Below are 9,246 nucleotides of genomic sequence, written 5' to 3' on the forward strand. Positions count from 1 at the left end.
ACTTCAAAGTATAAATGAATTTATGTAAAAATTTAGGACTCAAACAACATGACTTTCGGGCCTTAGAAAAATTAACGCACCGAATTTCAGACGGGATATAGCCACAACCAAGAAATCGAACGTGAGTGGCCATTAGCTGTGCTAGGCCCAGGTCATTATAAGGGTAATTAGATTGTACATCTCGGCTCTTGTCTTAGAATGTCTGTGACACACTGTTGTAGTAACTTGTAACCTCCGATCTGTATATCCCCATTGGTATAGAGAATTGATTTGAGACTATTTCACCAAAGTTTTCAACCGTCTCTTTCATCTAAGTCAGCAAGCATGGCACTCAAATGGTCACACTTTGTATAGTTGAAGAAGACTGTAATGTATAGAAAGAGAGCTTGATCTTTCTCATGTAAACCATCATAATCTTAAGTATTCTCTCGATATCTCGATCAAGACTAGTTTCTAGTCTATGCAGTACAACTTCCCACTCGTCCTCCTTCTTCTTACGCAAAGATGAACCCACAACGCAGAGACCCAAGGGAAGATTACTGCAAAGCTCTGCTGCTCGTTCCGCAAGCCTCCCAAAACCATTAGGTGGAGAAATTTGTTTGAAAGCAGATAGACAAAAGATCCCAAGAGCTTCTTCACTAGATGGAAAAGCCACATTGTACATTGTTGATACCATGTTGCTGCAAAAGCTCTCGATCTTCCGTTGTCACAATAATCCTACTTCCATGACCGAACCAAGAAATATCTCTAGCCAAGTGCATCTAACTGCTCAAGATGATCCACGTCATCAAGAATGATGAGAACCTTTTGGTTGCCTAGCCTTTCGTATATTACATTTAAGTGACTTATCTTCATTCTTTTTTGGTTCAAAATTTTCTTAAGTAGTTGTTCTTGTAAACGCAGCTTCAAGCCATGCTCATCACAATCAGTTCTCCTATAACTCCCTTAACATTTCCATAAAATATCTAAGCGGAAAAGAAAAAGAGAGTTGATTGAATAAAGCTCTCGCAATGGTAGTCTTACCAATGCCTGCCGGACCAGAGATTCCAACAATCATCGCTTCATTGTTTTCTAAATGTAACAAAGACTTCATTTTTTCCAAATGATCTTCAAGTCCACCATGCCATCAAAATCCTTGACAATGACGCATTTAGTTTGTTCGAAACATCGGTGGCAATTTTCTCAATCATATCCGCTTCGTTTACCCTAAAAATGAGATGAAAAAAATCATTATATCCATCATGTCTATATGGCTAAGTGTAAACTTTAAGCCGAGTTTTGTAGCATAACAGCTAACCAGTTCAAGGAGTGTTCTCCTTCTATGTTGGCGACATGCGTCAGGGCTTTAGTCAAACTCTGTATCTCCGTCTCCGTTTTCCTTTGGCAAGTTTTCTTGAAAACCTTCCCAAATCCTCCGATTTGCTTCCTCACATCAGATGGGTTCACTTTGTAGAAACTGTCATCACTATCTGTCCGGTTTCCTTGCAATCCAAAATCTCCTCCAGCTCGTTCAAGCACCAACTCGAAGAAGCATAGTTCTGGGAGAGCACCACAATCGAGATTCTTGATTCTTGTATTGCCCGAGTGAGCTCGGGTTTAATGGTCTGACTTCTCTCGATCTCTTGATCATTGAACGTTATGATTCCATTGCGTTCAAACTGTTTGCGTAAGTGACTGAGATATGAACTGCGGACGTCAGGCCCGTGGAAGCTTAAGAATACGTTATATCTCCAGCTACGCGAAGATGAAAGAGCCATGAGAGACTAGAGAGATGAGAGTAAAGAAAGGTTGAAGAAAATGAGTACACAATACAAAACGAGGGTAGAAATTTCAAAAGTGTTATAAATCATATTGTGGATGTCCATAACCGGCCCGGTTCATAACCGGCCCAATGCTAGAGAGAGAAAGAGTCGACCGTGAGGAGAGAGAGAGAATCGGCATCTTTCTTTTCTTTATTAGATTATGATTTGTACTCTTTCCATATTTGTATCCTTTCTTTAGTCTTTCCATTATTCTATGACGGTGTAATTCCCTATATATAAAGGGTTTTATGTTTATAAATAATACAGAAACATAATTTCATTCTCTAGTTTCACAACACGTTATCAGCACGATAGAATCTAAATCCCTAAGCTAAAACAAAACGCCTAAAATCCTAACCCTAATCGGCGAACATCCTTCCGGCGAACCATCCTAATCCCGATCGCGAAACCTTACATCTCGATCCTTGTTTGCAATTCATTCCCGATCAGCTTCAGCTCAAGGCGTTCCTGATCCTAGCTCAGACGATCTCGGCTTGTTCAACCTCAGCTCGCAAACAAGACGATTTCACAGACAGCTCGCGGACAGCTCGCGTTCCCGGATCTCAGCAATCAGACAGCTCACGACAACATCAGCTCGCGTTCCGATCAGTTCAGCTCGCGGTTCATCTCTTTGGTGGTCCATTCAACCCTACTTGAGGTTAAGGTAATTCGAAACTTTAAAGAGAACCCATAATCGAATTTGATTGTTTGATAAGAATCGAAACCATAAAAACTACAAACCCTAATAGTATGATCTAATGTTGAAATCAAAACAATAGGGTAATAGATCAAAACCCCAATGAGTAAATCGAAGCTCATAATCATAAGTTCGATACCACAAACCCTAATCGAGATTGATTGTTTGATCAATTAAAATCGAAACCTTAATGGTTTTGAATCTCAAAACCCCAATGATCTAAGATCAAAATCGAAACCCTAATATCCATGATCCTAGCCGCATACATGCTTATTGCATGAATGCATGAAATCGATTTTATTTAAAACCCTAATACTAAAACACATTCGATTTTATAAACCCTAATTCGAAATCAAATTGATTGATTGAATGAATTAAAATCGAAACCCTAATCTAATGCTTTGAATCGAAATTGATTGTTTGAATGATTGTATGTTTGGATATAGTATGCTAGCCTTGATTAATTAAAACCGTATTGAATTTGATCACATAGAAATCGATTGCTAGGATTGATAATCTCATTCTTGAATTTGGTTGTTTGAATTGATAAAACCGATTGAATGATTTTCAAATTGAAGTCGTATTGATTGTTTGATCGAAACCCTAATGTCTTGAAATTAAAATCGAATACTATCTTGTTTGATTGATTAAACCGAATGCTTGAATTGAAATAGAAATCGCTTGCTAGGTTAAATGATTTATGCATTCTCGTCTTGATAATGATCCGCTAGTATTGATAGTTTTCATACATTCTCGAATGAACCCTAATTGTTGCATTGCTCGACTGTTTGATTGCAATTACACATTGAACTCTTAGAAAACCGTTTGCTAAGATTGAAAACGAATAACCATTGTATTGATTGCATTGAAACGTTTGCTAAGATTGTAGCCGTGCGGCTTGTTTGCATCATGCATGCATAATAGTACGAACTGATTGCATATAGAATCTGAATGCTAAGATTGAACATGTATGCATCATATACGAATGACCTATTTGCATCATACCTAGAATCCGGATTGCTTGAGCATATTGATTGCATTCGCTTGAACACTTTTAAATCTAAATTATGAAACATATGATTTCAGATGTCGAAAATCAACAACTTGGATTTTGCTGCCCTAAGTCTCTCTGGAGATAATTACTTGCAATGGCACTTGATGCTAAGATCATCTTAAAATCCAAGGGACTCGGTGAATGTATCACCGAGGGCAATAATGCAAGTGAGAAAGATAGATACAGTGCGATATTAATTATACGCCATCATCTTATTGAGAGTCTCAAAGATCAGTATTTGACTATTGAGAATCCTCTAGACCTTTGGACAGAGTTGAAAACGAGATATGATCACCAGAGAACGGTGTTATTACCAAAGGCTATGTATGATTGGAGGAATCTCAGAATCCAGGACTTCAAGTCCGTGGACGAGTATAACTCGGCCCTGTTTAAAATAGTTTCAAAATTGAAACTGTGTGGTGAGGATATAACAGATAAGGATATGCTTGAGAAAACATTTTCCACCTTCCACACAAGCAATGTGTTGTTACAACAACAGTACCGTGAGAAGGGCTTCACAACTTATGCTAATCTGATCTCTTGTCTCTTGCTCGCTGAGCAGAACAATGAACTGTTGATGAGAAACAGTGAATTGAGACCTCCTGGAACAAACCCATTACCTGAGGCACATGCGACCGTAGAGGCTAAGAAAGAGTCGAACCATGTCCAGAGTGATAGCCAACACAACCGTGGTCGTGGAAAATGGCATGGACGTGGGGTCGAGACCGAAACTCGTTTGGTCGAGGCCAAGGCAACTCATATGGCTGTGGCTCCTATGGAGGCCGTGGACATGGCCGAGGCCGTGGTACATCTTTCAAGCCACAAAACTCGACCAAATCCGTGTGCCATAGATGTGGTATGGATAATCATTGGGCTAAGACATGTAGGACTCCCAAACATCTCGTTGACCTCTACCAAGAGAGTTTGAAAGGAAAGAATCCTGAAGCTCATATGACTTATCAAGATGGTGAAGATGATTTCAATCATGAACGAGACGATCTTATGGATTATGAAACTTCAGATTGTTTAAAAGAATGAAGTTGAATTCGACATCTATGTTTTGTGTTCTTTGCTTTGTGTTTTCTATGTTTTGATTGCTTTGAACTTATTTTTAAATGAATGAAAGTTTTATATGAAGTCTCTAAAGTATCATTCCGGGTATAGCCAGTCTCATAGAGGGCTACGGCCAGGCTAACATCCTGTTGCCTAAGGGTACGCATCTAGAGATATCTGATGCATTGTATTCACCCAGCTCTAAGAGAAGCCTATTGAGCTTTAAAGACATTCGAATGAATGGTTTCATATTGAGACTAAGGGCGAAGGAACAAAGAGTTCCTTCAGATCATAGAGATCGGCCAAGGCTATAAGAAAGTCCTAGAGTCTATACATGCGCTCTCTACTGGCCTTTTACTATGCTAAGGTCGGAATGATAGAGACCAATGCTGGTGAGTTCACGTCCCAAGCGTTTAATGATTACTGTATGTCCATGGGGGTAAGTGTGGAACACTCCGTGGCACATGTACATACACAGAACGGCTTGGCCGAATCATTCATAAAACGAATTCAGCTAATAGCTAGACCATTGCTTATGAGGTCTAAGCTTCCGGCCACAGCTTGGGGACACGCGGTCTTGCACGCGGCCGAACTGATTCGTATCAGACCGTCTAGTGAACATAAATATTCCCCATCACAATTGCTTACGGGTCATGAGCCAGACATATCCCATCTTAAGACATTTGGTTGTGCCGTCTATGTACCAATTGCTCCACCACAGAGAACAAAGATGGGACCTCAAAGGAGGATGGAGATATATGTTGGATATGATTCCCCCACGATTATAAAATACCTTGAGCCAACTACGGGTGATTTATTTAAGGCCAGGTATGCGGATTGTCACTTTGATGAATCCGAACATCCAACATTAGGGGGAGATAGCAATAAGCTGGTAAAAAAAAGATTACATGGAATCAAACATCCTTATCTTGGCAAGATCCTCGGACTCAGAATGTGATTTAGAAGTCCAAAAGATTATACATTTACAAAAGCTAGCTAATCAATTGCCAGATTCCTTTGCTGACCCGAAAAAGTGACTAAGTCATATATACCAGCTGCTAATGCACCAATCAGAATTGATGTTCAAGAGGACACAATCAAGTTGCTACAGAGTCTAGACAACGTTTGAAACGTGGTAGACCAATAGGTTCCAAAGATAAGAACCCTCGGAAAACTAAGAAAGGTGCAGAGAATGAAACCGAGGTTGTTGAAACCCTAGACCCTAGACACGACCGCGGCCGTTCCTAAATCCGGGACTTAACCGCGGCCGATCCCAAACCCTAATAGCGATCGCGGCCGATCATGAATGCTTAGATGCGGCCGGCCCTGATGTATCTAATACTGATTCTTGGGACGCCAAGATTCAAGGTACTGAAGGTCCTGATAATAATGAGATCTCAATAAACTATGTCTTGTCTGGGATACAATGGAACAGAAAGAATGTCGACATTGATGATATATTTGCATACAAGGTAGCACTTGAACTTATGGATTTGAATGAGGATCATGAACCCACGTCTATTTATGAGTGCACTCAACGATCAGATTGGATCAAATGGAAAGAAGCTATAAACGTGGAGTTAAACTCTTTAAAGAAGAGAGATGTCTTTGGACCAATAGTCCGGACACCATATGATGTTAAAACAGTCGGCTATAAGTGGGTCTTTGTGAGGAAAAAAATGAACACGGTAAGGTCGTGAGATATAAAGCACGGCTTGTTGCACAAGGATTCTCACAGAGACCAGGAATCGATTATGAGGAGACATACTCCCCTGTGGTGGATGCTACTACTTTTAGATTCCTGATAAGTCTGGCTATAAGAGAGAAATTAGACTTGCGGTTAATGGATGTTGTAACTGCATACTTATATGGTCCACTGGATAATGAGATTTATATGAAAGTCCAGAGGGTATAGAGTTGAAAAACAAAGAGTACTCGAGAACAACAATGTATAAAGTTGAATAAGTCACTTTATGGATTGAAACAATCAGGTCGAATGTGGTACAATAGACTAAGTGAGTACCTAGAAAAGAGAGCTATAAGAAGATCCGATCAGTCCATGTATTTTATAAAGAAATTCGGCCAAAGCTTTGTGATCATAGCAGTGTATGTTGATGATTTAATATCCTAGGAACCTCTGGAGAGATTTCCAAACAGTTGAATATCTTAAGAAAGAATTCGAGATGAAAGATCTAGGAAAAACGAAATTCTGTTTGGGATTACAGCTTGAGTACATAAAGATGGAATCCTTGTGCATCAAATGGCATATACAAAAAAGTACTCAAGAGATTCAACATGGCCGACTCACACCCTTTATCTAGCCCCATGGTCGTGAGGTCCCTCGGCCTGGACACTGATCTGTTCCGTCCTAAGATGGACGATAAGATGTTTTTGGTCCTGAAGTGCCATATCTCAGTGCCATAGGAGCTTTGATGTATCAGGCTAGTCACACGACCAGATATATGTTTTGCCGTGAATCTATTGTCTAGATTAAGCTCTTGTCCAACCCAAAGGCACTGGAACGGGATTAAACATGTTCTTCGTTACCTGCAAGGAACGAAAGACTTGGGTTTATTTTATACTAACCAAAACAAAGAAGGTTTAGTTGATTTTGCTGATGCAGGTTATCTTTCGGATCCACACAATGCTCGATCACAGACAGACTATGTTTTCACACATGGTGGAACGGCCATATCATGGCGTTCCATGAAGCAGACGATCGCGGCCACATCTTCAAACCATCCGGAGATCTTGACTGTTCATGAGGCCAGCCGCGAGTTGTTCAGAACAGGGGGAGTAATACGTGTTATACTCTTTTTCCTTCACCATGGTTTTGTTCCACTGGGTTTTCCTGGTAAGGTTTTAATGAGGCAACATCTAAAGTGTATTACAATCCATGTATGGTTATGGCATCCAAGGGGGAGTGTTATAAATCATATTGTGGATGTCCATAACCGGCCCAATGCTAGATAGAGGAGAGTCGACCTTGAGGAGAGAGAGAGAGAATCGGCATCTTGCATTTTCTTTATTAGATTATGATTTGTACTCTTTCCATATTTGTATTTCTTTTCTTTAGTTTTTCATTATTCTATGACGGTATAATTTCCTATATATAAAGGGTTACTTATGTTTGTGAATAATAGAGAAACATAGAATTCTAGTTTCATAACAAAAAGAGATTAGTTCCCAGATTATTGTTTTTAAAGACTTTCGGTCCCTATGATAATGTGTGCAATGACGCAGAACTCATGATGAAAGGAGAAATTTCAAAAGAGATTATATTCTCTTTTTCTTTTTTAACATCACGAAACTGTGTTATCAATTTCAAGAAACTACGACAACCATCATGTTTCTTAGTCAACCTTGACGTTTAAACAAAATAAATAGAAAAATGGATCATTTTCTTATATGGTCCTCTAGAGAGCCAAAAAAAATATAATATAGATCCTTGTATTTTGTTTTTTTATTTAACATTTTTTCTATTTAAATAGAAATCATAAAATTATTATAAATATTGTGAAAATTATTGACTAATAATCACTTACAAACACTATTTTCAAGGGGGAAAAGGCATCAGCATTAAAAATGTTAAACTCAAAGAAAACAGGTTTAAAATACAAAAATTTAAAAGAAAAGAAAAGTTATTAATTCAGAACCAAGTATTTTTGGCCTAATGGTAAGAGTTCACAGCTGTGAGTACTGTCATAGGTTTTATTTTCCTTGGCCACTCGGAGCACTTTAAGTGGTAAGAAACGTAGATTATGTGGATTCATGGTGATTAGTTTTTGGGCGTAGAAAATCTTCGTGAGGGATCAGATGGTTTGACTATTGAGAGCGCTCAATTGTCGTAACAGGCCGAGCGAAACACTCTTCTCGCATTATTAGCGAGTTATTAACCACTCATCACTTCCCTTTTAACTTGCCTGAAGGATCATGCTTTAAAACTAATTCAACGCTAATCCTTTTATACCCAACTAATCATTCCCTCATTTCCCCCCTAGTTGATGTGGGACAACTCTCAATTTCTTTCTTTCTTTATCAAACTAATTTCCTGATGTGGGACAACTTTCAATTTTTTTTTTGAACGAATGTGAAATTATATTCAAACAAGACTTTTGTTACATCTATTGCTTCGTTTTTGAGAAATTTTCTATAGCTTAAAGAATGTAAAAGGAATCTAAGAAAGGATGAAATAAATGCTCTAAGTGTTCATCCTCGAAGCAAACCACCTTGACTATAAAACTGTCTTTTGAACCACTGTGTAGTTTTTCTGATTACAAAAAACTGTCTTTTGGGTACATGTTTTGACTATATACTTTCTCTTACACTTGTGTCATGGAATTTGCAGCTAGGAGAGCTGACACTTCCTTTCCCTGCTGAATAGCTGCTAAGGGCATTGGTATTGGTGGGACTCAACCCACGGGCCCTTAGCATTTTTTATTAAGTTTATATGTTAAGGTACCTAAGCTAAGAACATTGAAAAATTTGGTAGATTATTAGTGGGACTTTTCTGATCCCTTAGGTTATTATTTAATTAATTTATTATTTTAATAATGAATAACATATAAAAAGAAGTTTTAAATAAAATATATAAAAGAGAAGTTTAACATTAAAATTGAAATCTTAAGAAAATTACAAAG

At 38.5% G+C, this 9,246-nt stretch overlaps 1 non-coding gene and 1 pseudogene across 1 annotated transcript; both read right to left on the reverse strand.

Moving 5' to 3' along the window:
* Positions 1-293: 293 nt before the first annotated feature.
* LOC125601235 lies at positions 294-1,843 on the reverse strand (annotated as a pseudogene).
* A 6,571-nt stretch (positions 1,844-8,414) lies between these two features.
* LOC125601236 lies at positions 8,415-8,518 on the reverse strand. The gene has a single exon (XR_007334147.1). It is a non-coding gene; the product is annotated as a small nucleolar RNA Z279/snoR105/snoR108 (small nucleolar RNA).
* Between the last annotated feature and the right edge of the window lie 728 nt (positions 8,519-9,246).

This window comes from Brassica napus, unplaced genomic scaffold, assembly GCF_020379485.1.
Source record: "Brassica napus cultivar Da-Ae unplaced genomic scaffold, Da-Ae ScsIHWf_2487;HRSCAF=3212, whole genome shotgun sequence".
Lineage (NCBI taxonomy): Eukaryota > Viridiplantae > Streptophyta > Magnoliopsida > Brassicales > Brassicaceae > Brassica > Brassica napus.